This window comes from Corvus kubaryi, unplaced genomic scaffold (genome assembly GCF_017639235.1).
Source record: "Corvus kubaryi isolate FWS band 111438036 unplaced genomic scaffold, C.kubaryi_AGA036_p1.0 37157, whole genome shotgun sequence".
NCBI lineage: Eukaryota > Metazoa > Chordata > Aves > Passeriformes > Corvidae > Corvus > Corvus kubaryi.
Genome location: NW_024581041.1, coordinates 1,281,508 through 1,287,845, shown reverse-complemented (window position 1 = coordinate 1,287,845; position 6,338 = coordinate 1,281,508). Strand labels below are relative to the sequence as shown.

At 50.7% G+C, this 6,338-nt stretch overlaps 1 pseudogene; it reads right to left on the bottom strand.

The window, feature by feature from the left end:
* Positions 1-2,012: 2,012 nt before the first annotated feature.
* Positions 2,013-4,751, bottom strand: LOC121661482 (annotated as a pseudogene).
* Positions 4,752-6,338: the final 1,587 nt, after the last annotated feature.

Genomic DNA, 6,338 nt, shown 5'->3' with positions numbered 1-6,338 from the left:
AAAAAAAAAGTGAATTCTTGCCTTATTTGAGGTAAAACAGAGTGATTACTCTTAAATTTCATATCTGGATTTGCTTTGGTATGACTCTAATCTTGGTCCAAGCAATTGGACAGGCACAGGATCAAATACTGCAGAGAGAAAGCTGTTTCATAATTCATTTTAAAGCAGGTTTTGCTAGGCAGTTGGTTCTTTTAGTTAGTTGAACTTACCTATTGTTGCACCGGGGATTCTTGCAACACGTGTATCAGACAACAAGGCCCGGGAGGAAAAGAATATATGGACCAATTCTTGGTAGATATTTTCAGAGATGTTTATTTTTCCAGCCACCTGGTCAGCGACTTGGCCAAGAACTGAGCAATCAAGGGACCAGAGGGTCCTTCCCGGGCAGGGGAACACAACCAACCAAGGGGGAATGAGGTTGACCAGGGAGCAGGGAAACCCCGTAGGCCCTGCCTCTACCCCGGGGCCCCTCTCCCAGGACCACATGGCAGGGGGGAGGAACCCCAACAACCTATAAACTAGGGAATCTAAAAAACTGCTGTTTTTTCAACTGGGGAGAGGAGCAATTTGTGGTGTGGGTAAGGAGAATGATTATCTTCAAGCAAGAATATTGAAAAACAGGTTTGTTTTAAATGCATTTTTTACAAGAATATTTAATAAATCCAGTGGGTCAGGATCACACAGTACTACTACAGCATGAGGAGGGGAACACAGTATCTGTATGTTTCATCAGGAGCAAAAAGTGACCTGAACAGCTTCAATTGGTCATCAGAGCACCCAGCTTTGTAACTAAATTTGTAAGAATAGTCAGGAGAGAGAAGATGAATGGAAGTAATGCAGCAAGAGTTTAACCCACAGTGAAACAGTTATCACTGTTTCCTCTCAAGGACTGGCTTGTCCTTGATAGGAAAGCCAATTGCCTGTAAACTTTAGAAAAGCATTGGACATCATTGCTCAGAGCACTCCTGAGCACCTAAAGAAAGGTGAAGGGAAGGTGAAAGTGCAATACTTGTACTCATCATGGGAAACAGAAATAGTGGAGAGAAGAAATCGAAGACACAGAAATGGAGATTCTACCTGGAGAGGCAGAAAATAATGAAGCTAATAGTTAAGTAATACAGGCTTCTGCTATCAATAGGAAGGATATGAGTATGAGATTTCTGGTGATTTTAATAGACTGAAAGCCCATGTGACTAAGAACCATGATAAAGCTGAGTCTGGATCAAGGATGTTAGTGATTGAAAGTGATAAAAGACATCCTGCTAACCCTGCTCTGGAGGAGAAAAATCTTCTTTGGGGAGCTCAGTCCCCAGGGTCTGCAGTCTTGTTCTGCAGGCGTGCCCTTTTCAAAGTTGGGTCAAAAAGCAAAGGAAGTGGTGGGTCACATGTGTTTTCAAAGTTTATTCGACATAAGATCATTTCAAATTTGATTCTGTTGTCTTCTGTCGGCCTGTTTGATTTTTCCCTTCTTACTCTTCCTTGATACAATTTAAAAAATAGTTTCTTAGCTAAAGACTATAAGAATAAAAGTTGTAGTAAAAGACTGCGCAGGGTGAGGGGGGCATCTTCGTTTCCTGAGAACAACTCTAAGCCTCCCCCAAAAGCCATCTGTGGGTGGAAATGTCAGCTCTGTCATGCAGCCAGCCACGTCTGAGCAACTGCTCTCCACTACTGGCACCCAGTGGCTTCACAGCCCTGCAGGGCCACACACAGCAGCTCAGGCTCCATGCCCACCTACAGCCCCACCATCTCCCGTTCCTCCCTCCCAACCAGCATGGGCAGAATCATGCCCACCCTATGTCCAGCTAAATGCAAAATGCCTGGTGCCGTGGGAGAATGGCACCCACAGTACCCAGCTGGTAGGACCAGCATAAGCAGTACTGAAACCTTGTGAATTGCAGGGTCTGTGAGCCCAGGTGATGGGGAGGAGCAGCAGGCTAAAGAGCTAGGAGAGTCACTGGCAGTGCACTTTGGCCCATTCCTGGCCAAACCACCTGGCTCTTGGAAATGCATCACTTGTAGAATACAATCCTGCCTTTATGTGCCAGTCTCTTGGTGAGGCTGAATTCAACATCAGCATCATGGACTCTCGTCCTGCAAAAGGCTCCGGACCAGCAGTTTTTTTCTCGGTAGTGGTGCCAGTTCCCTTCACTGTCTGCTCCAAAGCCGAACACGGAGACCTGTACGTACGCCAGCAAGAGCCATTGCTGTGTGGATGCTGGGGTGTCCTGCAAGCATATGGACAAGCAGTGCAGGGGAGATACAGTGGCAGTGCCTGGTCCCACTGGCTGTGGTCACCTGCTGGCAGGTGTGCAAGGCAAAGAGCAGGGCTGTGAAGCCAGTGGAGGGGTACCTACGCCCATGATGCTGTGTCCAGTTGTCATGGATGTACTTGAGGAAAGCTGGGCTCAGGATCAACACCTGAGTGAAGTGATTGGGTGTTCCCCATGCTGCAACAGGACAGCCAGCCCAGCACAGTGCAGCCATTGTCCTTCTGCCCGGCAGAGTTCTGCCTGCTCCTGAGGAGCTGGAGCCCACAGAGCCATTACCTTGTTTCTGTCAGCTTTGATGAACTGTTTAACTCTTACATACGTGCTGCAAAAGCAGAGGCAAGCAGTGATCATGTAGTACACCCGCTGCTGAGGGGGCCTCTTTCTTTGCAGAGGATGTCCACTGTCTGCCAGCACCCAGCCCAGTGGCATCCCCCGCCCCTTGGGCTGGCCCAGCAGCATGCCCTGGCCTGGCTGTAGGAAGGGACATATCAAGCCCATGGCCCTGCTATGGGGACAGCTGCCATCCCAATCATAGGGGCATGGTACTGTGGTTGCCTGAGCCCTGTGGGGACAGGCCAATGCCCAACTACCCCAAAGTGCAGAGCAGAGGTGATGCCTTTTCCTGGTCTTAAAATCAAGAGGCATACACGGTTAGAAGGAGAAAAGGGATTTTACCTTGGTATTTATTCTTAAGGATCCTTAGGTGTACACATCCAGGTCATGTGCATCGAGATGTACCCCACCGAGTCTTTCCCTGTGTCTCTGTGTCTCTCTTCTTCCGTGTGTCCCCCCCAACATTGGCTTTACTAATTACCTAATTACCTAATTACTAATTACCTTTACAACATAGGCTTTACTAATTAGCACATCTATCAAAGATTCCCCAATGAGAGGTTCAAGTGAGCCCCCCCTCCCCAGGGAACCTTCCCCTGGATGGTTCTATCTTGGTTTACAGAATATGTTCTGGAGAGGACCTTGGGGTCTGGGGCACACTGATCCCTGGCTACAAAGCTTCTAAGATGTTTAGTCTCTTAGCTTAACAAACAAGTCCAAGAATGTAGGCAAAAAGCACTAGGAATACAGAAGCTGTAAAAAGGTATAACAGGGGTATAAAAGAAAAGGCAAAAATCTTCATGGCATCAGAGGGATGCCCAGTACTCTTTGTGCCATCAGGACTAGTGCCAGGGCTCCAGTGAGGCACCAGAACTCCTAGACCACACTGCGCCATCCGCAGGGTTTCCAGCACAAGAGATGCCATCCCCCAAAGTTGACACACTGTGTGAGTTCTCTGGTGGAGAAGGAGGTGGTCACCCACTGCAGGTCCAGAGAGGTTTGAAGGGGATGAGGACAAGGTGGACATTGGGCCTAAGGTTCACTGCACTCTCTGGGTACATCAAGTGATAGGTTGTTCTCATGCCAACATCCAGCTCAAAGCCAGTGATCTTTGCTCTGTTCATCCTAAAGGACAGCAGGATGGTGTGTCCCAAAACAAAGGTGCATGGCTGGCTGGTCGCAGGCTCTTGGTCCCACCAGCCAGGGACAGCAGGTCACCCTAGCCAGCAGCAAAGAGAGGACATGGGTGACACAAGGCCTATGTGTGTCCCAGGATGGAGGGCTCCAGAGAGCAGGGTCAGCCAGCCACCTCCATCACAGGGTTTGTGTTGGCAGATTTCAACAGCATGGCCAGGAGCTGGGGCATGTCAGGGTACTAGGAAGACCAGAAGAGACCAAATCCTTTTAGGTCACCCACCTCAGCATCCAGTCATGAATCTCAATTAGCAGCCTGTGGCTGGACCCTTTGAGCTGCCCTGAGTTTCCCACCACCACACAAGTCCTGCAGTGAGATGGGTCCCACACATCAGCAGCCAGGGTCCAGAGGACAGTGAAGAGCTGCTGAATTATGGCCTGAAGGTGGACACCACTTGGGGCACCCTGCAGGGTCTAGAGGAGCAAGCACAGTGACATTAGCCCCTCTACCAGTAACCCAAAGGAAGACAGAACCCCATTTCTCCTAGCAGAGACCTGGGAAAGGACAGAAAAAACAGATGGGATATTAGTTAAAGGGCGTAGAACAGCCCAGGGGGCAGGGTAAGAGGTGGAGGAAGAGCTGAGCTGGGATCTCTGCATCCCTTTATCCCCATCACATCTGTTCTTGGCCCTGCCCCATTGCAAACAGATTCAGGGAGCCTGGGAAGAGCCACAAGCTCCTGCCCATTGCCTCACTTACCAGTCACCACTGAACCATATCCGAGGAGAGCTCGTGGTCTGCGCCCATCAGCAGAGGCCCTATGGCTGCCTTGTGGTGGGCATTAAACTATGCGGAGCTGTTGGTACGGGTGGTGGTGCAGCAGGCAGTAGGGGTATGGAGGAGGGAGTGAACCTAATGGAAAGGCTATCTGTGAGAGCTCAGAAACATTGCCACAGGACCAGCAGCAGGCACAGGGCCAGCACCACCTTTGTGTACCTCTGGAACAGCATCCCACATGCCACCTGCAGTGACATGTCACAAAGACCAGTGTCAGCGACACCACAGGATGCCTTTTCACCCACCCTCTCTGCCCAGCCTCCTGGCACACCCCTTGAATGCTCACCTACCCTGAGGGAACTGAAATAGCCTAATATTCATTTACTTTTCTAACTGTTCAGTGATGTTATTGCTGTGTTCTGAGGCTGCCGCTGCCACCAGCTACTTCAGGCCAGACAGGGCTGGCTGGCAGCATGTGCTCTACAAGGAACTGCTCTCTGCCTGCAACACTTTTAGGATCTGCAAACTGACCTCTGAACAAGCAGCAAAGCATCATCGCCCTGGGCACGAGTCAAACACTAGCTTCCCATTCAGAGTGGTGTACATCCACCTACCAAGTGCACAATGTTAGCAGTGAGGCTTTCTCCCCATGCATGAAGAGGAGCTGGGGCAAGGAGCCCCACAGCCTCTCTGCCCTGGCTGACCCCATACCAGCGCCATGCAGCTCCAACCCTAGTGGTCCTGGGGTTCTGCAGCTTCAAGGACACTGAATCATTGCCAAGAAGAACACTTCTGTTCTCTACCAAAAAAGCACTCATGTAGCCTAAGGTCAGAGCGAAAAGGGTTTTCCATTCCTCAGGGAATTCATGAAGTGCTCAGTGACTTAGGACTTGGCTTCTGTGAGCCAAGGCAAGAATGAAGAGCAGAGCTTCGTGGGCAGCCTTCATCCCAGGGTCAGAAGACAACGCAGGTGGTTTGTGGAGGTGTCCCCTCTGTACTAGAAAACCCCTCATGTTCTCACAGTAGCACCCTGTGCCTCCCTCAGTTGCTATGTGTCAGCACCAGTTCCATTTCTCCACAGGAACCATTTTCTGCAGCTCCTGGAGAATGGAGTCCTGATGGACATCCGACCTGCTGCACTCACATCTGATCCCCAGAACATGCCCCAGAACAGCAAAACTGCTACCCCAGGAGGTCCAGGCAACCAGCAGAGATGGGAGATGGAACAGGATGGAATCTGCATGATCCCAGGTGGTTGCAGCAGGTTGTACTCCCTGTGCAGCCTGTCCTTACTAAAAACTAATGAACCTCATATTAAAGGGGGAAGCACAAACAACCCATCACCAGTGCACTGGAAACCCAGATGTGGGTTCTTCCAAGCAGGAAGCTGCCATGAAATGCTGGCTCTTCTCCCCCACAGGGTCAGGGCAACTACCACAGCCCCCACACTCTCCCTGCTGGCAGTCACAAGTCCCTATGACTTACTCTTTTGTCCTCCTGCGAGCACAAGCACTTGCCAGGATGGAGGCAAAGAGCATCTGTCTGATGTGCTGGTCAGGCCAGGTGCCAGCAGTCCCTTGGGCTGGTTTGGGCACTCATGGAGCCTCAGGGGTTTTTAAGCCACAGCTCATGGAGAGGTGGGAGCAGGCTGAGGGCTGTATGGTCAGCACCAGCTGCTTTGGTAAGCCCAGAGAGAGGGTACTCAGCACAGGGAATGTTTCGTGTGGCTTGTTGCAATTTCCTGTGGCTGGAGCAGGCAGGGCTCTGGACAGGCAGATTTGAGTGGCCCCATATCCCTCTCTGTGCCACATGCAGCCCCT